The 26,091-nt window shown below is 39.6% G+C and overlaps 2 non-coding genes across 2 annotated transcripts; one reads left to right on the plus strand and one right to left on the minus strand.

Moving 5' to 3' along the window:
- Nucleotides 1-727: 727 nt before the first annotated feature.
- Nucleotides 728-834, minus strand: LOC116125697. The gene has a single exon (XR_004127366.1). It is a non-coding gene; the product is annotated as a small nucleolar RNA R71 (small nucleolar RNA).
- Nucleotides 835-18,466: 17,632 nt separating this feature from the next.
- LOC116125695 lies at nucleotides 18,467-18,573 on the plus strand. Its single transcript, XR_004127364.1, has one exon. It is a non-coding gene; the product is annotated as a small nucleolar RNA R71 (small nucleolar RNA).
- Nucleotides 18,574-26,091: the final 7,518 nt, after the last annotated feature.

Below are 26,091 nucleotides of genomic sequence, written 5' to 3' on the forward strand. Positions count from 1 at the left end.
TCTAGTTAGTCATGATGGACGACGCACTTGCTATAAATAGGGGCTAATTTTACTTGTCCCAAACACATTGGCATGAAAAGAAGTAAGAAGAAAGCTAAAATTTTCAAGTTAGGCAATATTGAAATCCTTAGTTTAGCTTTACTTTAGATCTTGTTTTATATATATATATATATATATATATATATTCGAGGTGTATGACACACACTAGATGAAGATTAGAGATTATTGAATCTTTTGACCCAGAGATTGAGAGAACACTACAACATTGAGAAGAAGGCAAGCAAGGAACATGATAGACAACAACAACAACAATCTAGTGATTCCTCCAACTTTGGAGGATGTTGCAGAAGCTGCAGCCCCACATTCTTTAATGGATTATGCTATGCCGTCATTGAGTGGCACTGCTTCCAGCATTAGGAGGCAAGCCATTGCAGCAAATAACTTCGAAATTAAATCTACGACTATTTAGATGATTCAGTCAACCTGCCAATTCAGTGCTTTAGCCAACGATGATCCAAATGCTCACATTGGAAATTTCTTGGAGATATGCGATACATTCAAGCAGAATGGTGCCATAGACGATGCAATTAGATTGAGACTGTTCCCTTTTTCATTAAGAGATAAAGTCAAGATTTGGCTAAATTCGTTACTTGCAGAATCTATTACAACTTGGAATGCATTGGCTCAGCGTTTTCTAGCTAAGTATTTTCCTCTCTCTAAAACTGCAAAGATGACTAACGATATCACTAATTTTATGCAGGTAGATAGAGAGTCGTTATACAAAGCATGGGAGCATTACAGAGAGTTGTTGAGGAAATGCCTACATCATGGATTACCAGTTTGGTTACAGGTAAAAGCTTTTTATAATGGTTTAATTCCTGCCAACCATTCTATGATTGATGCAGCTTCATGCGGCACTTTAATGAAGAAGACACCAAAAGCAGCATATGAATTATTGGATGAGATGGCTTCAAACAGTTACCAGTGGCAGTCTGAAAGAGTGCCACAAAGGAAGGCTGTGGGATTATATGGAGTGGATGCAATCACATCAATTTCTGCTCAATTGGAAACATTGAACAAAAAGATTGATAATATGAGTGCCCCAGTCATTCAAGTGAAGAGCATGAGTTGTGATCTATGTGGAGGAGACCATCCTAGCAATGAGCGTCAGGTAGGTAACTCGTTTGCTAATTTTGTTGAAAGTACTAATTATGTTGGTAATTTTCCTAGGCAACAACAGAATAATCCTTACTCTAGTACTTACAACCTTAGTTGGGGAATCACCTGAATTTTTCTTGGAGCAAACAAAATGTAGTGAAACCGCCACCTCCGAATTTTCCTCTTCAAGAAAAGAAGCCCAATTTGGAAGAACTAAAGACGAAGTGTGTAAGCTCCACTAATACAAGATTTCAAAATCAAGAAGCTTCAATCATAAATTTAGAGACTCAAATGGGGCAGTTGGCGAATTTGATAACAAGAGAGCTCAAGGAACGTTGCCTAGTGACGCAGAGAAGAATCCCACGAAGCATGTGAAGGAAACTACACTAAGGAATGGCAAAGAAATTGGGCATAAAGAGCAAGAGAAAAAGGAAGCACCTAAAGTGCAACAGGACAACATTGCTGAAAAGTTGCTTGAATCTAAGAAGATAGAGATTTAGCCTCTTTTCCCTCTCGTGTTGAAGAAGCAGAAATTTGATCAGCAATTTGCAAAAATTTTAGATATTTTTAAGAAATTGCATATTAACATTCCTTTTGCAGATGTTCTTCTTCAGATGCCCAATAATCCAAAGTTCTTGAAGGAGATCCTCTATAATAAGAGAAAACTGGAAGAGTAAGAAACAGTAAAACTCACTAAAGAAATGTTTAGAACTTTTGCAAAATAAATTGCCACCAAAATTAAAAGATCTAGGGAGTTTTGCAATACCTTGCATTATTGGTTCGCTTTCATTTCACAAAGCTTTATGTGATTTAGGTGCTAGCATTAATCTAATAGCTTTATCTGTTTTCAGGAAATTATGACTTGGAGAACCAAGGGCCACCACAGTATCTTTACAACTAGCTGACAGATTTATTAAATATCCAAGAGGTATTGTGGAGGACATGCTTGTCAAGGTAGATAAGTATATTTTTCCTGCAGATTTTCTTGTGTTGGATATGGAAAAAGATGTTGAGATACCTCTCATTCTAGGATGGCTATTTTTAGCCACAGGTAAGGCATTGATTGATGTGCAAAGAGGTGAGTTAATTCTTAGGGTAAGAGATGAAAAAGCAACTTTTGATGTTTTTAAAACAATGAAACACCGTTTAGAAGATAACATGTGTTTTAGAATCGATGCCTTTGATCCTTTGGTTTGTGAGTATTTTTAAGATAAAATGTATGAAAATCCATTGGAAGCTTGCTTGGTTGATTCAAAAAATGATGCAAGGGAGAACAAGCACTTAATTGAGATTGTAGCAAGTTTGGGGGCCAATCCACCTTATAAAAGGGTCATGTAACAAAAATTTGAAACATTGGAAAGACCAATATTGTCTCGAACAAAGCCCTTAATTGGAAGAGCCACCAAATCTTGAACTGAAACCCTTACCTACTCATTTAAAATATGTATTTCTTGCTGAGTCATTTTCTTTACCTGTTATTATTTCATCTTCTTTGACAGGTTTGATGGAAGAGAAATTATTAAGGGTGTTGAAGGAGCATAAAGTACCATTTGGCTGGACAATTGCTGACATAAAAGGAATAAGTCCTTCAATTTGCATGCACAAAATTCTCTTGGAAAACAGCGACAAGCCGACAGTTTAGCCTCAAAGGAGACTCAACCCGAACATGCAAGAAGTGGTAAAGAAAGAGGTGATTAAACTACTCTATGCAAGTATTATCTATCCTATCAGATAGTTCATAGGTAAGTCTTGTTCAAGTAGTAACAAAAAAAGGAGGTATAACTATGGTGAAAAATGAAAATAATGAATTGATACCTACTAGGACAGTCATAGGTTGGAGAGTGTGCATAGATTATAGAAAATTAAATGATGCCACTAGGAAAGACCACTTCCCTTTACTCTTTATCGATCAAATGTTTGAGAGACTTGTTGGGCATGAGTTTTATTGTTTTCTTGATGGGTATTCTGGGTATAACCAAATAGCTATAGCTCTAAAGAATAAGGAGAAAATCACTTTAACTTGTCCTTATGGCACATTTGCATTTAGGAGGATGCCTTTTGGTTGATGCAATGCACCTGCCACTTTTCAAAGATGCATGATGTCCATTTTTCATGATATGGTAGAGGAATTTTTGGAAATTTTTATGGATGACTTTTCAGTTTTTGGTTCCTCTTTCTATGCATGTTTGAATAATTTGGCTTTAGTTTTGCAGGGATGTGAAAACACTAACCTAGTTTTAAAATGAGATAAATGTCATTTTATGGTGCAGGAAGGAAAAATTTTGGATCATAAAATCTACCAAAAAGGGATTGAAATGGAAAAAACAAAAGTGGAAGTGATTGAAAAATTACCCCACCTACCTCAATGAAGGCCATGATGAGTTTCCTTGGACATGCAAGATTTTAAAGATGATTTATTAAAGATTTTTCTAAAATTTCAAAGCCTCTATCTAATTTATTAATTAAAGATACTCCTTTTGATTTTAATGCTGAATGTTTGAAGAACTTCCTCACTCTGAAGGAGAAGCTTGTCGCAGCACCAATTATAGTGGCACCTGATTGGAGTTTGCCATTTGAATTGATGTGTGATGCTAGTGATGTAGCTATTGGTGCCGTCCTCGGTCAGAGAAAAGACAAGGTATTCCAAACTATATACTATGCTAGTTGTACCTTAAATGCAGCTCAACAGAATTACGTAACCAATGAAAAAGAACTTCTAGAAGTAGTATTTGCATTTGACAAATTGCATTTATACCTTGTTTTGAGTAAAGTAATTGTCTACAATGACCATTCAGCCTTAAGATATTTACTTGCTAAGAAAGATTCCAAACCTAGGTTAATTAGATGAATTTTGTTGTTACAAGAATTTGACCTAGAAATTAGGGATAAGATGTTGGGATTCATGCATTTTGGACATGGAAATGGAGAGAAAATGATGATCAAGATGATGGATACATAAGGTAGAACACAAATACAACATCAATGGCAACCTTTTAAAGAAAAAGAATAGTATATTACCTACGCCTTTGCTATTAAATGCTTGATGTTGAAACTTGGAGTCTAGATTCTTCAAAAGAGAATGAAGAAACTCAAAATGAAATCCACCCAAGCCAAAGATGAGAGAGAGTCGAGAGAGTGAGAGGGAAAGTGAGAGAGTGCTTTTGTTTTCAATTGTTGCAATTGAATTAAAATGGTATAAAACTTAATTTATATACCATGGGCACAAAGTGTAATTTTAAATTGTCTTGGGAAGTCCTCAAACAATTTAAAATTAATCTTGGAAAATATTATTTATGTCAAGTCCTTGGTTTTATGGTTAATTCATAATTAGCCCAAATTTTAATCCTATTAATTATTCTAACTATTTAGAATAAAACCAATGCACTTTTGTCCCCATTATTGAATCCGATTCAATAATAATATTTTATAAATCCTTTTTACACTTGGTTAGTGCTAGCTATCCATGGATAATCATTGCTCACCAATACATTATTTCGGATACAACTGGTTACGTTCGAACATCATTAATCTGACCAATGATATGTATTACTCTCTCTCCTGGAGCTTGGTTTTATGTGTGACCATTTTGGTTCACTATGATCTAGCTGTGGGCCCAATATCAGATTCCGATATGTTTCGTTATAATAATCGAAACTCTCACTGATTATGGTAGACGTCTAGCAATGTTCCATACCCTTAAACCACAATGAAGTGTAAACTCCAATAAACCTTTTCTGATCGTACGTACTGTGTAGTAAAATCCCTCCGTTATCTAATCTCAATTAAGAATGGTTCATGGTATGTCAAAACCCTTAACTTAATCTTTAATCGAATTGTCAACCGATACAATGGAACTCGTCAACATTAAACTACTTTTCATCTGACATTCATTATACTCTGGCCAAAGATTTCCCTTTTCCATTGTTTATTGACATTCCTCTGGGAACTCAAGATATGACTATTTTGAGTTAAGGTCCCATCTTGACCATCATTTGTCGTTGCACATGAATAACATATGACCGAACTGGCTATTACACAGGACATGACTAGTCTCGTGCTTATACACTATATGAACCATATGCATCCTATGTTGAATCCAATCGTGATGTCTCAGGTCTAAAGATCAGTGGTACACTAGCACGTCCTACGATGCATCATTGACCACATCCATGTGATTCATCATAATCAGTCATATTCGATAAATAGTTCACTAATCGTTTATCCATGCTAATGCCTTAGTGACATACCTCTTATAGTCACCCACACTAATACCATCACATGATATTCAATGGGGACATTCAGCATGCCTACTATGTAATGCTATTGCCCAATTAACATTACTTGCGTGGGGAATTCTTCGATGATTTGATCTTCTGAAGATCCGTGTCATCTGGACATTTCACATGCAATATTAAATATAATATAAATGAAGCAGTAAATCAACATGTGAAATAAGAACACTTTCTTTTATTCATAATATATTTACAAGATATAATGTCTTGAAACCAACAACACGATTGGTTCCTAAGGCATACACTAACATAAGAAAGGTGTAAAGAATATGGTTGCTGACCATTTATCTAGGATAGACAAATCTTGAAGAAGGAGATGAAATACCAATAAGAAAGGAGTTTCATGATGAACAATTGTTTGCCATTTTAAATGTGTCTATTCCATGGTATGCACAGTATGCAAATTATATTGTCACGGATGTTCTTCCTTTAAATCTTACTTTTCATTAACAAAAAAATCTTATGTTTGATGTTAAGCATTATTTGTGGGAAGAACCATATTTGTTCAAAGTTTGTGCAGATCGGAGTATTCGACGATGCGTGCCTAAGGAGGAGATGACATCCATTTTACATCAGTACCATGATAGAGAGGTAGGTGGCCACTTTGGGCCAACCAGGATAGCTACAAAGGTACTACAAGCAAGTTTTTACTGGCCTACATTGTTTAAGGATGCATATGGTTATGTACCATCTTGTGATAGGTGCCAAAAAAAAGGAAATATAGCTAGGAAACATGAGATGCCCTTGAACAATATTATTGAATGTGAATTATTTGATGTTTGGCGGATAGATTTGATGAGACCTTTTCCTAATTCATTTTCCAATAAATACATCATTGCGACAGTTGACTATGTTTCTAAGTGGGTGGAAGTTGAGGCATTTAGAACAAATGATGCTAGGGTGGTTGTTAAATTTTTAAAGAAACATATTTTTACTAGATTTGGCACCCTTGGGGTAAGATCAACCTAGAGTTGGACCAAATGCACAGTGTTGAATCGCCAATCCGACCGACCTAGGGACCAAATCGGGTTGCTAAAATGCTAGACCTGGTTTCAATTTTTCATACACAGTCGCTCTAATTCTCTTCTAGACCTTTCAGTTTTTCTCCGTCTTTGCAAACTACAAATGGCATAGAATCTCCTAACATGATTTGGTTGGTTTGGTTCAAACCTCATTGGCCAGATTGCAGCGACAAAGGCCTTCTTGGCCATCAAGTGAAGTAAAAAGGAGGGGAAGGAAGAAGAAAGAGAAGGGGAGAAAAGAAAGTTACAAAAAAGAAAGGGGAAAGTGATAGAAGAAAGAAGAAAGTGACAAAGAAAAAAAGGAAAAAAAAGGTATAGAAGTTTAGGGTGTGTTTGCTTTATTTCAAACCTACAAGGACTGATGGAACTTTTCAGGGTTGTGTTTCCTAGATTTCAAACCCGTGGGGACCATTGGAATCTTTTTGGGATGTGTCTGCTGCAAACCGATCAGACCGATGGGTCAACCTAGGAACTGATCCCTTGACCGGGTCAATGGGCGGTTCGACTTTTAAAACATTGATTATATGTACTAATGAATATATATATATTGCCATAAGAGCTGGTAGATCTCGGAAGCTTGTAGAGAGATAGTTCGACCCATAATCAGCTCGACCTAGAATCAGTTCAATTCAAAGTAAGCTCGACCTAGGTGAAGCTCGTCATAGCAACCAATCCAAACAATTGTTCAACAAAATAAAAAATAAGCCTCTGTATTGGATATTTCAGAAGGGATAAAATCCACACCACTAGCAGCACACTCTCAGCGCTCAATCACAAAGATAACGAGATTGAAAATCAACTATGATCGCAATCCCGAACTCATCTCTCTTTCCATGAATCACAACTTGTATAAAAACTCCTTCAAACGATGAGAGAAGGGCTAGCAAATTTTTTTAGGCATATTATACTTGTTATTGTAAGCCCTCAAAAGCAATAAGATAACGGTGGACGTAGGCTCAAGTTCTAACTTGCTGAATCACTCTAAAAATCCTTTTATGTTTACTGTATTTTATATTCCATTGCCAATTTCCATTAAATCATGCACACATCCGTTCCGATTCTGTCCAGGTCAATCGATTCTCTCAAGTTGGTGTGAATTTTTGCATAAACATTTTGGCATTAGAATGAGGGTCTCCACCTATTTCTATCATTTCCGGTGAAAACAAGCAATTTTAGTGAACAATCGATCACCTGAAATTCCTAATGGCTCATACAAAATCCAAAGCAACCACCGTAAACCATGACCAAGTGGAAGCCACCCACTAAGAGGTGAATCATACCATTATTCAAGGCCGACCACCAGTACCACTGGTACAGCAGGTCGCAAATCAGCTAGGGCCAAGCACCTCTAATCCCGATAATGGCCAGCCGATAGAGATGATAAGCACGCTAGTTGTGCAGGTGGTGCAACAGAATATGGCCGAATTAAGGAATGAACGATAGGCGCACCAACACCTCGTTCAACCACACTTTATGGAGGTTACACCCACCAAGCAGAATAACTCTATTGGCGACCAATCTAGTTCATTAGTAGCAAAAAGTGACCATCACCCCCAACATCGCAAGACACATTTCGTTCATGAGAGTGAATCCCGAGGATTGGTTAATCCCAAGAGGCGACTAGGCAAGTAGCCCATAGGGGAAAATGAAGAAAATGGTCGCTAGAAGGATTCTCATCCTAATCGACGAAATGCCCAGCACCTATGTGTCGATTTTAACCCACGCCAAAGGCAAGCTCAAACCTCGCAAGCATGTGAGGTCAGCCATGCACGTCAATTTGGCTATAACCAACATTTCGGTTTTAACCAACGTCATGAACATCGCACCAAGGAGCATGACAGTACCTACTATCCTAGCCATCATGATCCACCTTAGGCAGTAGTGCGCTAGATAGAGCAAGCTCGCAAGTAACTGATTTGCAGGCTCACCTGCTCAAGGTAAGGCTGAACAGAGCTCGTAATCGAAATCCTCCTCACAATGAGGATTTGGATCAGGTGCAAAAAATTCTTGATGGTCTGAGAGCCCGCTAGAATAATTTGGTGGAAGAGATAGTAAGTCCTCCATTCATAGAGGAAGTTCGTCAAGCACCACTTCCCTAGGGATTCAAGGCGCCAAATAACAAGTTTGATGGGAAAGGAGATCCCAGAGACCACCTGGATACCTTCAATGACCTAATGGAATTACATCAGGTCTCCAACTTGGCAAAGTGTCGATGTTTTGCGGTCACTTTAGTGGGAGATACCAAGGGCTGGTACCAAAGGCTAAAGGAAAATTCAATCTAATCGTGGCAGTAGTTCTCCTCACTCTATCTCCAACAATTCCAGGGGAGGAGACAGTTCGCCATGCCACTTATTTATTTGAGCAACATTTGTCAAGAGAAAGACGAATCTTTGACCTCATATTTAACGAGGTTCTAGAAAGAGCAATCCAAAGTTACGGATGCTCTGGAAGAATCGATTTGGACCTTATTGGTGGGTATGATCTATGGGGGACCTGATGTTGCAGAAAGCTCCAAGCATGATTGTGAGCAATATGTGCAAGAAGCTAGGACATACTCGATTCCTCGAGTAATGAATTGTGAAGTAAAGCCACCAAAGTAGCCCAAAATCGAAAGCGAGGTGATAGGCTTCACTAAGGAAGAATGCGACCAATTCCCTCGCCACATCCATGATGCGATTGTAGTTGCTGCAAGGATTGGCAATGCTTGAGTTCGCCGAATAATGATCGACAATGGTAGTGCAACAAGCATCATCTTTTTAGGAGCTTTTCAAGAAATGAGGTTCACTGAGCAAGATTTAAAATCATGTTCATTGCCACTGTACAGATTCACTGGGGACAGCCTAATCCCCAAGGGAATGATAGAGCTACCTATAACTCTCAGAGGGAAGCCTTAGATAATGACAGCGATGACAGAGTTCTAGGTGGTCAATTGCCCGACCACTTACAATACCATTTTAGGAGGGTTGCTCCTAGACGACCTGAATGCGGTCACCTTAGTATGGTGTCAGGCAATTAAATTCCCAACTCCGGATGAAATCGTAGCACTAAGGAGTTGCCAGAAAGACTCAAGGGAATGTTATAACCGAGCAATAAATGCCACACAAAAATGGGCACTCTTGAAGACTATGATGGTTGCAGAGTAAGAACCGAAGCTCGAAACATTGTAAGATACCATTGATCCTCGTATTCACAAAGAGGAGCTCATAGTGGGGCCAACAGAAGAGTTACGAGAAGTGTCTATAAGCGGGAAAGACCCAACTCGTGTTTTGAGAATTGGGAGTAATTTGAACAAGAAGTTGGTAGATAGTTTAGCGGGGTTCTTGAAGAAAAACCTCGATATGTTCACCTAGGTTCATGCGGACATGGATCAACCTTGCAGTAATGTGCTATAGACTGAATGTCGACCCAAAAGCTCGCTCGATAAGGCAGAAGAGAAGGTCTATAGACTTTGAGCGATCTCGAGCACTCAAAGATGAATTTGATATGCTCTTAAACATCAACTTGATAAGATAAGTTAAGTATCTGAATTGGTTCGCCAATCCAGTCTTCGTGAAAAAGTCAAATGGCAAGTGACAGACTTGCATCAATTTCACAAATCTCAACAAAGCCTATCCTAAAGACAGCTTTCCGCTACTTTGAATCGACCAGTTAGTAGATGCGACAGCAGGGAAGGCACTATTAAGCTTCATGGATGCATACTTGGGATACAACCACATCCTGATGTATCAGCTCGATGAAGAGGACCCCTCTTTTATTATTGACCGAGGTCATTACTGTTACAAGGTTATGCCGTTTGGACTGAAGAACGCTGGGGCGACCTGCTAATGTTTGGTAAATCAAATGTTCGCTAAACAAATTGGCAAGACCATTGAGGTGTATATTGATGACATGCTCGTCAAATCTAAGGTAGTAGAAAGCCACATCGAGCATCTGGATGAAATGTTTGATATCCTCAAAAAGTACCAGATGTAGCTAAATCCCTTGAAGTGTGCTTTCGGAATAAACCCGGGAAAGTTCTTGGATTTCTTAGTAAACTAGAGAGGTGTTGAGGCCAACCCGAACAAGATTCAAGCTCTCCTCAACAAGTAGAGTCCAACAAAAATAAAGCAGGTTCAAAGTTCAACATGGTGAGTGATCGTACTGAGCAGGTTTGTTTCCCGAGCAACTGACAGATGCTTGCCATTATTTGAAACCTTGAAAGACAATAAGGATTAGGATTTCAAGTGGATAAAGGAGTGCAAGAGAGCATTCCAAGACTTGAAGAGGCACTTGGGGTAGCCTTCTTTGTTATCAAAGCCTGTCCTGGGTAAGCCCTTCCTGTTGTACTTATCGATATCCAAGTCCGCGATCAACGCGACTTTGGTATGCGAGGAATGGGGAGTTCAATGGCCAGTCTACTATGTGAGCAAGCGGTTGCTTGACATTGAAATGAGATATCGAAAGATGGAGAAGCTTGCTTATGCAAAAAACTTGATGCGTTGTTACTACAACATGCATAAATAGCAAGTGCACTAGTCGCACAAAGTAACGAAGTGATGAGTGAGTATCGTTCCCACGAGGATTGGTTGCTAAGCACTAAGTTTTCTACTGTTTTCAAGTTGGAGCAATCGAATTTGTTTGGATTAATGGGAGAAAATTGAACTTAAAACTAAAACAAAAATTGCTAAATGCTCAAAGCTAAATTATGAAAGCAAGATTAAAAATAAGGTAATATCAATTTAAACAAACGGGTTAGGTTCTGACTTCATTCGGACTCTATGGATTAAACCTCCGGATTATGCTACTTCCATATTCACATGCATTGATTGTAAATCAAATTCTCTAAATTGTAAAACATACCTTTTCAGGCTATGTTTTCCTACTTTTCCCTAAACTTCCGCACCCAACAATTTGAAGATTAATAGTTCTAAGCTCATTAAGCACATGGAATCCTAGATTGATTTCATTGATTCTCAAATCTATCTCTAGCATTCAATACTACAACGGTGATTACCCAAGAAGCTTAACATGACTCATTTCTCAATCTCATCATGTTCATCAATTAAAAGCAATAAAATCAGAATAACCACACAATCCATGCAATAGCATATGAAAATAACAAAAATCAATTACTCAATCCATGGAAATCCGAGTTACATCAAAACCCTAACCCAAAATAGGTTAGTTCATAGCTAAATCAACATAAAAAGCAAGAAAAACAATAAACTCAAGGTTCAACATATTGAAATGAGAGAAAAGACAAGAGATCTCCCCTAGTTGAAGACTCTACCCAAATTCAATCCCAAATCTTCTCACTTTTCAACCCAAATTCGTCAAATCTAAACTAAGGAGATGAAATAAATGCTCTAGACTAGATAAACCGACCCCTCTCAAAATGGAAAGTTTTGCTTTTATACTTAGCCCAAAAACCTAAGACTTTGCCTAAAAATGAACTGTGCGTTTTAAAGAAACTGAAATTTGCAGACTTCGCCACACGAAGAAGGAATCTCGCCGCGGCAACGAAGTAAAGTAACTCTTGTGCATAACTCTTTCGCCACAGTGAAGAACAAACTTTGCGGCGACGAATCTTCATGAAGAATTCTGAATTATAGAATTGCCCTCCGCTTGCTTCTTTGCTTGAATCTTCGATCTTCGATGCTCTCCTATGGGAACAAGCTTCATAGTGCTTTACTCTGCTTCAGAACTCTCCCAACTTCTGAGATCCGCTTACTTCTGAGTCCAAAAACTCCAATTCGCTCATTATTTGCTCAAAATGTCTATTTTGGCCTGAAACACAAAATGTAAAGAATTAAGAAGCAATTCAGGCATAAATGACTAAGAAGTATCTAAAATCCGGCCTAAAAGCCTAATAAAATATATAAATCCTTGGATTATCAAATACCCCCAAACTAAAGACATGCCCGTCCCCGAGCATCATGTACAAAACTCAAAAAAGAAAACAATAAACAACCAAAACACAATATAACAAAACTGGAAATGAACAAACAAAAATTAAACTCAACTCAACATGCGAATTGCCTAAATTTATATAAGTCTCAGATTGTTAAAATTATTACTAGAAAAAATGTTCAACACTCCAAGAGTTATAAGCTGCATCGACTATCTTTCTTTATTGGTCCCTCGAGTAGGTGACTCCACTTCATCCACCTTCCGACTTCCCAGATTATTTTAACAGAAATGCAAAGTTTATCAAATGGCGGCAGACTCCATAAGCCTAAATATCGAACTACTTTCCACTAATGAGGATTAGATATCGCTAAGAATCAAAGGTCTTTGCAAGCTTGTAACGTTAGGCTCGGTAGTGGGCTGCAAAGGAAAGGAAAGGACAAACAAAACAAGAACTTGGTTTCCTTAAAGGAAACACTAAGACTTAATCCAACTCCCACTTCCTTTCTCAACCATCACTCAAAATGTCAACCATTAACAACCTTCACCATGAACATTCTTATTTTTGCTATTGTAATGCAATTCTCGAAATAGAAATTTTTTTTTTTTTTTGAAAAATAACAAAAATCTCAATTGAGGTTAATTACCTCTCTTATTCTTCTTGCCCTTCTCACACCCCCCAAAGCATTCTTTTAGTTCTATTCACCAACTCTTCAATTTCCTTGTGTTTGCATTAGGTCCAAATTCTCCTAAAGGTTATGATTATGTGTTTAGGGTAATTAGGTTGACAATTTTTGGTTTGCAAGGAAAATAAAAGCAATGATAATCTCATAGGCTCAATGGGTGACTAGGGAAAAACTCATTCGTGAGTTAGCTAGAAAGGCTCAAACGTTCCGAAAAAATGCCTAAATCATTTCCTCAACAGTGTCTATTCCAAGAATTCCGCCTCAAGCACTTCTCTACTAGGTTCTAGATTCCACCAACATTATCAAAACTTTACCTACCACATCAAATGAATCTAAGCATGCCGAAATAAATGAAATGGTGGTTGAACCACTCACACAACCTCAATCAAAATTCAGTCAATCAACATAACTTGAAGCAATGCTTAATATTTTTTAACATAAAAATCCCACAACCTTATTCTCATCATTGATTTATACAATTCATCATTGGCATACACAACACAACCAAATAAATAACAAAAGTCCAAAATTCTCAAATTTTCCTACCCCCAAACTAAAGACGACATTGTCCCAATGTCACATTATGCACAGTTAGGAATAAAAAAACAATCGACAAAGGTACGAGATAGTTCCCTGATTAGTCCGTGAAGTTGAAGTTTCGCTCAACAATGTGCACACCTGGTCCTTGACTTTTTCATCACCAATCTGTAAAAACAATTTAAAACTGTGGTGTCCACTGTGTTAGAAAAATTCACTGACTAATATGAAAATATTACAACCCTAATCTCGTCTTTACATCACTACAGAAATTAAAACAAAATTAAACAATCCAAAACAAAAAGTATCAACTTAGTTCAATGTTCGAAATGAAATACAGAACAACTAAAACAAACAAAAATAACAACAAAAACAGTGCCAGATGCTCATTCTTTGGCCTCCTCGTCCCTTGGCATCGTCCTGTTCTGAGTCGGAGCCCATCCACTCATCTGAATCCCAGTCAGCCCATTGGAATTCCGAAGTATCAACTTGAGCTTGGTAAGCTACTTCTACATGTCATACATCATCTGGGTCTGCTTTGCCAGCCACTCCTAACGTTTTGCCATCCGTTTCATCTGCCCACCTCATCTGCTGCATCTTTCCCTCATAGTGGCTGTGGAACTGATGATTTGGCAGTGCCTTGTTTGGTTCTCTGTTATTTTGCCCGACGCTGGGTTGCTCATCATCTGGATGTTCAAGATGCTGTGAAAATAGTCTGGTCGAAACTGGGGCAGCATGGATAAGTGGCTCATCATCTGTACCTTGATTCCTACTCGAGTGCCACAAGCTGTAATGAGATGTGGGAAATGGTAACTCCCTTGCCTTGTTGTTTGCTGCATGCAATGTTGTTCAGATAATTTGTCCCACATCCATTCTCTTTCTTGGTGCGCATAGAATAAGCATAATGCCTTCTCATAAGTCACCGTACTATAGTGCGTTTTCGGCATCATCCTCGCACTAATAAAGTACTGCCAAACACTGAGCTACCGTGTCAAATTAGTTCCCTTGATGCTCTTCTTGCCCTTTTTTGACACCTCCCAAATGGTGTTCGATTTTGTAATGACCGGAAGAATAATATCACTCCTTAAACTGTGTCTTCCTAAAATCCTCATAATCTTACGTCAATATTAGGCAGGTTGTAAATCATTGCTGACCTTTGCATTAAATGCCACATCAAACACCCCTCACAAACACAGGACCAGATTCACACTCCGGGAGGTTGGCATAAAATTCTCGCACTATTGGCTCTACAGCCGCTTATGCAGGTGCACTCATAAAAGTTCCCAACGTCTCCCCCGACTCCAATCCATAGCCTGGCTCACGTCATCCTCGCTCAGGAATAAATCATTATCTTTCTTTTGGGCTGCCCCTTCATATCGTTTCTAGGCCTGCTCACACTACAAATCGGTTGTCCACTTTTTTTTTCGTTTTCCTTTCCCCTTGGACAACCCTTTGAGCGGCATTTTTTTCTCAAAACTACCAATCAACTCAACATTCAACTAAAAAAAATTCAACCCTAAGCGTCCCACGAATAACCCAATCAATCCTCAGTAAAATAACACTTCCAAATTCGCACCTAGACCCCCAAACTATGATTCTTCCAAACTCAACCAAACACTCAAAATTCAAAAACCCACACCCTCAATACCACATAATGCACAATCAACACTTCCTCAAACAAAATCAACGCACAATACCCAAAAATTTCACAACTCACCACCAATCAATATTTTCAGATCCACAACTGTAAACTCGAATAATGCGATTAAAAGCTTAGAGAACTTGAATCTTACCAAAACTATGGAGTTTTACCACCAATTTAGTCACAAATAGCCGAGATTGCAAAACCCCCAAATTCTTGAACCCCACAATTTCTTCAGTTTTCGCAAAGATCTTTGTTAGAACGAGTTGTTTTGGGTGTTATAAGGTTAAGGAGTGAGAAAATTTGCTGGGAATCACTGGGAAGCTCTGGATTGAGTAGGAAATTTTTCTCTCGAATGTGTTTTGAGAAGTTTTGCGAAAAATGAAGGGTCGCACAAAGTATTTATAAAAACCAGGTTTCGCCGCGCGAAGAACAATTGGTGTGCTGCGTAGGCAACCAGAATAAACCTTCCTAAACTAACTACTTGAACTGTAAATAGGGTAAGCAAGGGTCGTCCCCACAAGAGTGTCTAGCCGAATTTTCGATGATGTGAATAAGGCTGGGGGTTTTGAGTAAAACAAAAACAATCTTAGCCAAAAACGAAACAAAAACAATTCAATTCGAATCAATTAATTAACGAAACTTGGTCTCCGTCAACATCCACCATTGGAATCTTACAACTGATCATTGATGCAAAAGTAAATCAATTCTTACTTTGAATATTCCCCGTTGGAACTATTTTCCTACTCTCCTTAATTGTAATGAATTAGGAAACAAGCGATCTTAATTAATCTTACCATTAAACAACCCTAGACAAGCGCTAAAGATTTATCTAATGGCAGCCTTAAGAATTAGAGAGATCGATGAAGCTAAACAACACAAACTCAAGCGGTTGTATTTAATTTAGCCTCTTAAATTACTAATCCTGACGCAGCAAATAATAACCTAATGCTTCACAAGTTACAGGGATCAAACAATTACGGATTTGATATCTAACTTAGCAGTAGATTGTAACAAAAATAACCTAGTAGGCCTCCTAGCAATTAAATGAAACAACCATGAAAATAAGCATAGAAGAACATCCAATACTCAAAGCATAAAATTGAACACTGAAATAAAACGGATTAGATCTCACGTTATTGATTTCGAGGCCTCTGTTTCCTTCGACCAAGTTATAAAAATTAGCCTCTCATGGCCACACGAAAATTCCAAAGGAAAAGTTACAGAGAAGACCAGAGAGAGGCGTGTATCCCCCCAAACCTAATCTGATCCCCTTAAAAAATATCCAGTTCAAGTATTTGAATTCCACTAAATCTCCTAGAAGAAATATTCTAATATCCTAAAATAACATTAATCCTAATTTGATTCAAATTAATTGAAAATAAGATAAAGTCCTAAAATAAAATAGGAAAGTGGTGATTTTGAGCTGTAACTTGCGTGCCACATGTCTTCAAATCTTCCAATAATAAACTGCCCAATTGATTTGCATGACAAGGCAAAATGTTCCAGAACGTCGACAGTGCAGGTGCGTCAACTTGAAGCCCGATTATAACCTTGATGCGGCGAGTATCTCTCCAAACTAAAAACATGAAAGTTGTAGATCTCTGTCTTATTGTTCCACAGCATTTTGAATCATCTCAATCGGAGCTCGGATGAGAGAGTTATGCCCAGATTATGAAACAATGTTGAAACTGTCCGAATTCACTTAATTAGTTCCGTTTTGCAATTAACGCCTCCATTTGCATCCTAAATCAAAATAGAATAATAATGAGTATATTTAGGCAGCAAATAAGTATAAAATACTAGACATTAAGGGGGGTAAATATGACATTTTGCATTCTCATCAACAATCTTTGCCGCGGCGAAGTTCTTCACTTGAAAACCCTAAACCTAACCCAGTCGATGCCACAGCGAAGACAAATTATTTGCCGTGGCAAAAAATTACAAAATCTCATCGCCTTGGTGAAGAACTTTCTTCACAGTGGCGAATTTTCCTTGAGTGATTTTTGCCCAACTTTCTTCGCCGCGGCAAAACAAAATTCTTCGCCTCGGCGAAATAAATACTTCCTTTTGTTGGATAAAATCTCCTTGAGAAATTTCGCGTAGCTCGGCATCTGTTGCAATGCATCTGCAAAAGGAATGTTAATATGCAATTTTCTAAAAATTTCAATGAATTTGGAAAATTGTTTATCCTAATTCTTTTTCTTTAGTCTCTGAAAAAACGGCACCTGAGGAGTGTGATGTGCCAATTCTGGTGGTATCTCGGGAAATGGCAATTTCTCTTTCCTTTGTCTTTGCCTCACTTCCTGTTTCAGTTCTTCTTCCCTAGAACTAGATGGTTTCTCATCAGCAACTATCTCTTCATCAACCTCCTCATCAGAGTCTTCCTTTCTCTCTCCCTTTGATGGACTTTCTTCTTCCCTTGATTTTTCCACGTCTTCCAACATTGTCCCACTTCTCAGGATTATCGCATTTGCTTGCTCACGTGGGTTAGTCATTGTGTTGCTCGGTAGTGAGCCCTGTGGTCTCTCATTTAACTTATCAGCCAATTAACCCACTTGTACCTCCAAGTTCCGAATGGACGCCCCTTGATTTCTGAAATTTGTTCTCGTCTCATTCATAAAACTTGTGGTCTCTTGCATAAACTTTCCAAACATGTCCTCCAATTTTGTCCCTATTTGCTCTCCTGATTGATTGTTCACCCCTGTTTGGTTGTTTGGCAATGCTCTTTGGTTCCATTGATTGTTCTGCTGATTCTGTTGATTCTGATTTTGCCAAGACAGATTCGAATGATTCCTCCAACCAAGATTATATGTGTTGGAGTACGGATTGTTCAGTTGCCTTGGATTCCCTACCAAGTAGTTAACCTGCTCCAATGATGATGCTGAAGCAAACGTGTTCCCCACTTGATAGTCGCAGCTCACGTCATTACCTGCACAAAATTCACAAGTTAGTTGAGGTGCTTGAATGGAATTTACCTGCATACTTCCCAACTGTTTCTGAAGTGCTGTCAGTTGGGCTGAAATGGTTGTATATGCATCAACTTCATGAAGATCCATAGATTTCTTCGGTTGCACCCTCTCATTAGGTCTTTAATAATTGTTGCTTGCCAGAACCTCAAGCAACTCGTGAGCTTCTTCTGGAGTTTTATTCTGTAGTGCTCCTCCCGAGGCTGCATCCACCATAGTTTGTACATTCACTATCAATCCATTATAAAATGTTTGGACTTGCATCCAAACTGGCAACCCATGATGTGGACACCTTCTCAGTAATTCTTTGTATCTCTCCCAAGCCTCATACAATGATTCTGACTCTTCCTGTAGAAACGATGTGATATCATTTCTTAGCTTCGCCGATTTTGCTGGAGGAAAGAATTTGGTTAGGAACTTCTGTCCTAAATTGTTCCATGTTGTAATCATTCATGTTGGTAATGCCATTAACTGTCACACCCAGCCTTCTGCCGGCTTGCCCGGTGGGCTAATCGTTCCTATTGGTAATGCCATTACTAGGCCCGTCGGGCAAGCCGGCAGAAGGCTGGGTGTGACATTTAAAGGCGCCTTTTGAATGTCACAGCCCCATCTTACCGGAGGCACGGTCGGGCATTGGCCCACTCTGCGTGACTTCTACTCAGTACTGTCCCCCCCCCTTAAGGGATTTCTTTCGCCTCCCCCACCACTCAAACCCAAGACCAAGGGGCTATAGTCAATTGGGAAGCATGGTGAGTACCATCATGCTAGCTGGCCTGATGGTACTCACCATGCTTCCCAATTGACTATAGCCCCTTGGTCTTGGGTTCGAGTGGTGGGGGAGGCGAAAGAAATCCCTTAAGGGGGGGACAGTACCTAGTGAGTCACGTAGAGTAGTAACGCCCAGTCGGGCCCCACGATCAGAATGGGGACGTGACAATAAAAAGGCGCCTTTAAATGTCACACCCAGCCTTCTGCCGGCTTGCCCAGCGGGCCTAGGCCCAGACCCGAGTGTGAATTCTAGGATATCCCACCCTTGCAAGTGGTTTCTTTCGCCTCCCCCACCTCTTAAACACAAGACCTACAGGCTTAAGTCATTGTGCTAAGAGAGATGAGTACCATCAGGCTAGCTGGCCTGATGGTACTCATCTCTCTTAGCACAATGACTTAAGCCTGCAGGTCTTATGTTCGAGAGGTGGGGGAGGCAAAAGAAACCACTTGCAGTGATGGGATATCCTAGAATTCACACTCGGGTCTAGGCCTAAGCCCGTCGGGCAAGCTGGCAGAAGGCTGGGTGTGACATTAACCATCCCTTAGCTTTATCCTTCAATGAAAATAGGAATTGTCTCAATCTGATGGCGTCATCTGACACTCCGTTTGACTTGAAAGTATCACAAATCTCCAAAAAATTGGCAATGTGTAGATTTGGATCTTCCTTCAAATCTCCCCTGAACTGTACCAACTGTTGGATCATCTGGATGATTGCTGGCTTTATCTCAAAACTGTTGGCTTGTACTGCTGGTCTAGTAATACTCGACCCACTGCCATCAACTGCGGGAACTGAAAACTCCCTTAGTGTTCTATTTTCTGCCATCTATACAACTATGACTTCTGGTTCCACTGTAGCCTCTCTTTCCCTTGTTTCTCTGTTAAGTCTTCAAGTTGTTCTTTCAATCTCAAGATCAACAGGAACCACTGGCTGACGTCTTGCTCTTCGCATAAACTACACAGAAAAATAGAAAGAGTGAGATCACAAACCAACCTAAAAGAAAAACAAAAATTAAATAAACAACAATTAAGCAAAAATAAAACTCCAATCTAGCTAACACAAGAAAATTTTAATGTTAACACAAAACTCAATCCTTGGCAACGATGCCAAAAACTTGATGCGTTGTTACTACAACATGCATAAATAGCAAGTGCACTAGTCGCACAAAGTAATAAAGTGATGAGTGAGTATCATTCCCACGAGGATTGGTTGCTAAGCATTAAGTTTTCTACTGTTTTCAAGTTGGAGCAATCGAATTTGTTTGGATTAATGGGAGAAAATTGAACTTAAAACTAAAACAAAAATTGCTAAATGCTCAAAGCTAAATTATGAAAGCAAGATTAAAAATAAGGTAATATCAATTTAAACAAACGGGTTAGGTTCTGACTTCATTCGGACTCTATGGATTAAACCTCCGGATTATGCTACTTCCATATTCACATGCATTGATTGTAAATCAAATTCTCTAAATTGTAAAACATACCTTTTCAGGCTATGTTTTCCTACTTTTCCCTAAACTTCCGCACCCAACAATTTGAAGATTAATAGTTCTAAGCTCATTAAGCACATGGAATCCTAGATTGATTTCATTGATTCTCAAATCTATCTCTAGCATTAAATACTACAAAGGTGATTACACAAGAAACTTAAAATGACTAATTTCTCAATCTCATCATGTTCATCAATTAAAAGCAATAAAATCAGAATAACCACACAATCCATGCAATAGCATATGAAAATAACAAAAATCAATTACTCAATCCATGGAAATCCGAGTTACATCAAAACCCTAACCCAAAATAGGTTAGTTCATAGCTAAATCAACATAAAAAGCAAGAAAAACAATAAACTCAAGGTTCAACATATTGAAATGAGAGAAAAGACAAGAGATCTCCCCTAGTTGAAGAATCTACCAAATTCAATCCCAAATCTTCTCACTTTTCAACCCAAAATTCGTCAAATCTAAACTAAGGAAGATGAAAATAAGATGCTCTAGACTAAGATAAACCGACCCCTCTCAAAATGGAAAAGTTTTGCTTTTATACTTAGCCCAAAAACCTAAGACTTTGCCTAAAAATGAAACTGTGCGTTTTAAAGAAACTGAAATTTGCAGACTTCGCCACAACGAAGAAGGAATCTCGCCGCGGCAACGAAGTAAAAGTAACTCTTGTGCATAACTCATTTCGCCACAGTGAAGAACAAACTTTGCGGCGACGAATCTTCATGAAGAATTCTGAAATTATAGAATTGCCCTCCGCTTGCTTCTTTGCTTGAATCTTCGATCTTCGATGCTCTCCTATGGGAACAAGCTTCATAGTGCTTTACTTTGCTTCAAAACTCTCCCAACTTCTGAGATCCGCTTACTTCTAAGTCCAGAAACTCCAATTCGCTCATTATTTTCTCAAAATGTCCATTTTGGCCTGAAACACAAAATGTAAAGAATTAAGAAGCAATTCAGGCATAAATGAACTAAGAAGTATCTAAAATCCGGCCTAAAAGCCTAATAAAAATAGTATAATCCTCGGATTATCACTTATGCACTCATCATTGCCGCTTGGAAATTGCGACGCTAATTCTAGGCACACTCTGTGCATGTACTCACCAATTTTTCGTTGAAAGGTGATGCAAAAGCCCGAAGCATCAGGGAGATTGATTTAGTGGACTACGGAGCTTAGTCAGCATGACATTAAGTACTCTCTGAGAACAATGATCAAGGACCAAGCATTGGCAGATTTTATTTCAGATTTCTCATATCAACCCGAAGGGAAGTCAAGCTCGCTTGAAGTAAGCACTTCGAAAAAGAATAGTTCAGTGGAAAACAAGCTCGACAGCTTGTGGCAATGGACTTTGTATATTGATGGGTACTCAAATGAAAGGGGGTAAGGGTCGGGCTCCTGCTCAAAAGTCATGAGGGGGATACAATCCGGCCTACTGTTAGGTTTAGTTTTGCCATCTCAAACGAAGAGACATAATATGAGGCCATGCTTGCAGGAGTCCGCCTGGCCAAAGAAATGGGGGCAAAATCGATCAGAATCTACAGTGATTCTCAACTTGTCGTTCATCAAATCTTTGGGGAATACCAAGCCAAAGAAGATATAATGGCATCCTATCTATCATGTCTCACCTGATCACTCAAGTTCGATTGGTTAAAGACTATCATTGACGGCCACAAACACTACAAGACAATACCACTAGTTGGTACGTGATTAACAAATACAATTTGTCAACACGTATCCTCCAATCAACTCACTTCACAGTAAACGCAACAACAGTAGAAATGACATTAAATCCGAACACAACTCAATTACAATCGATGCGAAGTAATGAAGAGCAATATTCATCATTTTATTATCTCAAACCAACATCTATCATTCAGCGAGTTCTATGAAAACATTAAATCACAATGGACAACTATATTCATCACAAATTATGCTCAAACTATATCAAAGTATCGAAATCAAACATGAAACGAAAACAATTATAATTCGAAACACAATACTACCAAATTTCTTATAATCGGGCTCATCCAACTAGTCAAGAGCTGATAAGGAGAGCAATGGAGTCAATCTCGATCTCGCCTACGCCGTAATAGACAACTAGGAACTCAACCTCTTATGGTGGTGTCGACAGAGGCTGAAACGGTGGAAACAAAGCTGATCATGGCTGAGAGAAAGTAACCGATAGCGAGATGATGTGAAGAAGGAGCGAAAATGACCAACGGAAAGCTCGGAATACGAACAGTCACACTTGCCAAGATACGTTAGTTTTCCGACTGGTCTTCCGACAAATGGTGGCAGAAATGGGATCCGAAGGTACCACTGGAAAGCTCAGGTGATAGGGAGTTCAAATCAGGTCATAGGGAGATGAAAGGTTGCCAGAAAGTGAGCGAAATTGCGGCTAGAAGGTGAAGAGGAGTGGCGGCAGCGAGCGTTTTTTGCGGTAGCTGAAGCTTGGAATGGATAGATCTGAGTGTGGGGAACGTAGATCAGCCACCAGGGAGGTGAAACATCGCCAGAGGTCACCAAAAAATGGCCCAACGATAGTCAGAATGTGAAACGTTGTCAGAAAATGGCGTGAGTTGCGGTGGTGAGTGCAGGATGGTGATGATCATTGTAAGGGGAAGCCCAACCATCGCCAGAGGTTGCCAGAAAAGGAGATGAAGAGTCACTAGAAAATACTATGGATGGGTGAACGGGGCTTTGGATTTGCGACCCTTCACTTTCTTTTTATACACAAAGTGGAAAATATCACTTTGGTCTGCATATGATTGAAATGTGACAAAATCAACCCCTACAAATATGACAGTTTACCCCCTAAATAGCATAAATGAGACAAAATCACCCCTAATCCATAAACCACAACCTAATATCAACTCATAACCTTTCCAAAATCAGTCCAGACATGTTAAATTCATAAGAAAAATATTAAGATGCGATTTTCGTGAATAAATTCATAAATTCTTTAATTATCTCAATATGATTTCATTTTAATCACACATAGGGTCTTTTTATCACCAAAGTATAGTCACCTTCATGACTCTAACAATCGTCCTGTTTTGTTTTTTGCAGTTAACGTCGAGCAAAGTTATCTTCCATCCGCGAGTTTATAGAGGCTACAACATTTTAGCGATCTTTCGGACAATCAGTACAATATTAACAAGGTTCTTACGCTTCCTCACCTGATAGCGTACGGCTTCTATAAAGAAGAGGCCAATTTCTTAGTGCTTTTGGAGAAAGGTAAGTTGTTGCTTGCTCGCACTTACTTTCCCGCGCAAAGTAGACTACTAATTTCGTTACCTTTTTTCCTTGCAAATATGTAGGCCAAAAAGCCAAAAAAGAAGAAAACGGTCACCCCTGCGGTTGCTACGAAGGCTCTAGCTCGAAGCAGCCTGTGGAAACCGTCGGCTCGAAGCGCGCTGGTGGCAAGCTTAGGGGAGGCCCAAGCGCGAAGAGGCCCGTGATTGCCACTAAGGCAGTTGGCGAGAAAAGTATTATGGAGCCCGAAATGGGACAACAAAGAAGGCATTCGAACCAACTGGAGGTTCAGGAAAAAATAAAGCATCCGAGTAGCAAATTGGCTCGGGCAAAAAGGTCGCCACTTAAGCTGGCAGCCTTCGAAAGGAAGCGGCCAAAGGCTTGGCCAAGAAGAAAACCACTCCTGCTGGTGAGGTAGGTGCTCCTGGGGTGAGCAAACCTGGCTCGTCCGAGCCAAAGAATAAGGAAACGGATGAAGCAGTCCAAGCCACGGTCGATAGGCTGATCGACCAACTTCCCAACCATATTGGCATTGGGGCCGCAGTGGCCAGGGATTGTGTCAAGGACTCGTCTCCCTCCTAAATGTTAGCTTTAACCTACAGCTCTGCAATGAAGGTACCGATAGTTCATGCACCCCCTTTTTTTTGCTGGTTATTCTTGTTTCTTGCTGATTCCTCGTCTCCTCTTTTTAGGTTACCATGGCGAGCATACTTCTATACGAGGAATGCAATGACACCTTAAAGGTGAACCACTGGAAATGGAAGGCTATGGAGACGGTGAAGGAAGACGCTATGGCTAGGGCCGAGCTTGCAGAGAAGGAGAAAAAAGTCAGGCTTGTTGAGCTCAAGCGGCTTAAGGGGGAAGTCGCGGCCTTCCAAGTCAAGGAAAGGGAATTCCTTCACAAGCTCAAAGCGAGCGAGACTGCCCAGGCCAAGGCGAAGGATAAGGTAGTAGACGTCGCGGAGACTTTGGCGCAACAGCAGGGTGCCAACAACAAATTGAACTCTAAGCTAACCTCAGCTCAAAAAGTTGTCGCGAGCTAGGAGGCCAAATCCAAAAACTCGGTTGGGAAGTGGAAGGTCGCTAGGAGGTCGAGGTTGAGGCTAGGCAGCTCAAGCTTCAGGTTGATGAGCTGAACGAGGCCATCACTGCTCGGGCCTGGGAAACATCTGTCTTCCTTGTCTGGAAATTATGGGAAGCCCATCCTTCAATTGACTTCTCTTTCCTTCCCCAAGCTTACCAAAAGGAAGTTGAAAGGATGAGGGTCAAAGCTTGTGGGGAGGTCCATGTTTACTCGGACGAGTTTGAGGGAGAAGGCGAGGTCCAAGAAGAGGCCAGAGGAGGTGAGGAGGAGGTCGAGCCCTAACACTAGGTCAAGGATCCAACTCCCCTGAAAATGATGCCACCAGCTGAGGTTCTTGATCTTGGAGTGGAAGTTATCGCTCCTCCTCTTGACAAGTCGTCTCTTTTTTAGGGTGTCAACCTTCCTGGACAGGTCGAGGATGAAACTCTGGCTCCTCCATCAGGCTGAAGAATTCCTTGTTTTGTTTTGTTTTTTGTTTTGTTTGTTTAATTGCCTGTTTGTAATTGAGCTTAAATTAATGAAAGCAAATTTTTCACCATTTCTTTTTTTTAGCAATGGCTGTTATATGTCTACAGAGTCATTTAATTCGTTCAGCTGAACTTTGGGATCCGAATTTGCTCTAAGTTGTGCGTAGCTCGCTTCTTTAAGAGCTTTTTGGATTTTCACGAGAAATCTATATGCGGCGTTTAGCATCGATTTTGGATTTTTCGTCCTTTTCGTGTTTTCGTCGCTGGCTTAAGGCTGATTTTCCTTGACGTGCTTTTCCTTGGATTTTTCCAAGTTTAACCTCATCGATTCGGGATTTTTAATCCGATTTTTGCGAGGAAATCTAATGCGATGATAAACTTTGATCCTAGACTTATTGTCCCTTTCGAGTTCTTTGGTCACCGGCTTAGGGCCGATTTCCTTCAACGTGTTTTTTCCTTGAAATTAATTTCAATTTTAACTTTCGTCGACTTAAGGATGTTTCACCCTCAATGAGTTAGATTTTGGCGTGACTTGTTCGAGATAAGCTACCTATCCTGGACTCTTGACTCCAAGTTTTTAAAATATCATTGCTTAAGTCGCGATTTAGTAAAATGCTAACGATCTTGAGATGTTAATAACGAATCAAAGAAAATAATGAATAGTACCTCGTTTATTAATCAAGTGTTTTGGCTGTGAAAGGCCTTACAGTGAATACTGAACATAAGAACGAGTGAAACCCAAGCTGCTTCTTGGTAATACCTTCGCAAGTGCTTGGCGTTCCATGCTCGCATTACTACTTCGCCGTTGAGGCGTTCCAGGTGAAAGGA

This window comes from Pistacia vera, unplaced genomic scaffold (assembly GCF_008641045.1).
Source record: "Pistacia vera cultivar Batoury unplaced genomic scaffold, PisVer_v2 Contig169, whole genome shotgun sequence".
Taxonomy (NCBI): domain Eukaryota; kingdom Viridiplantae; phylum Streptophyta; class Magnoliopsida; order Sapindales; family Anacardiaceae; genus Pistacia; species Pistacia vera.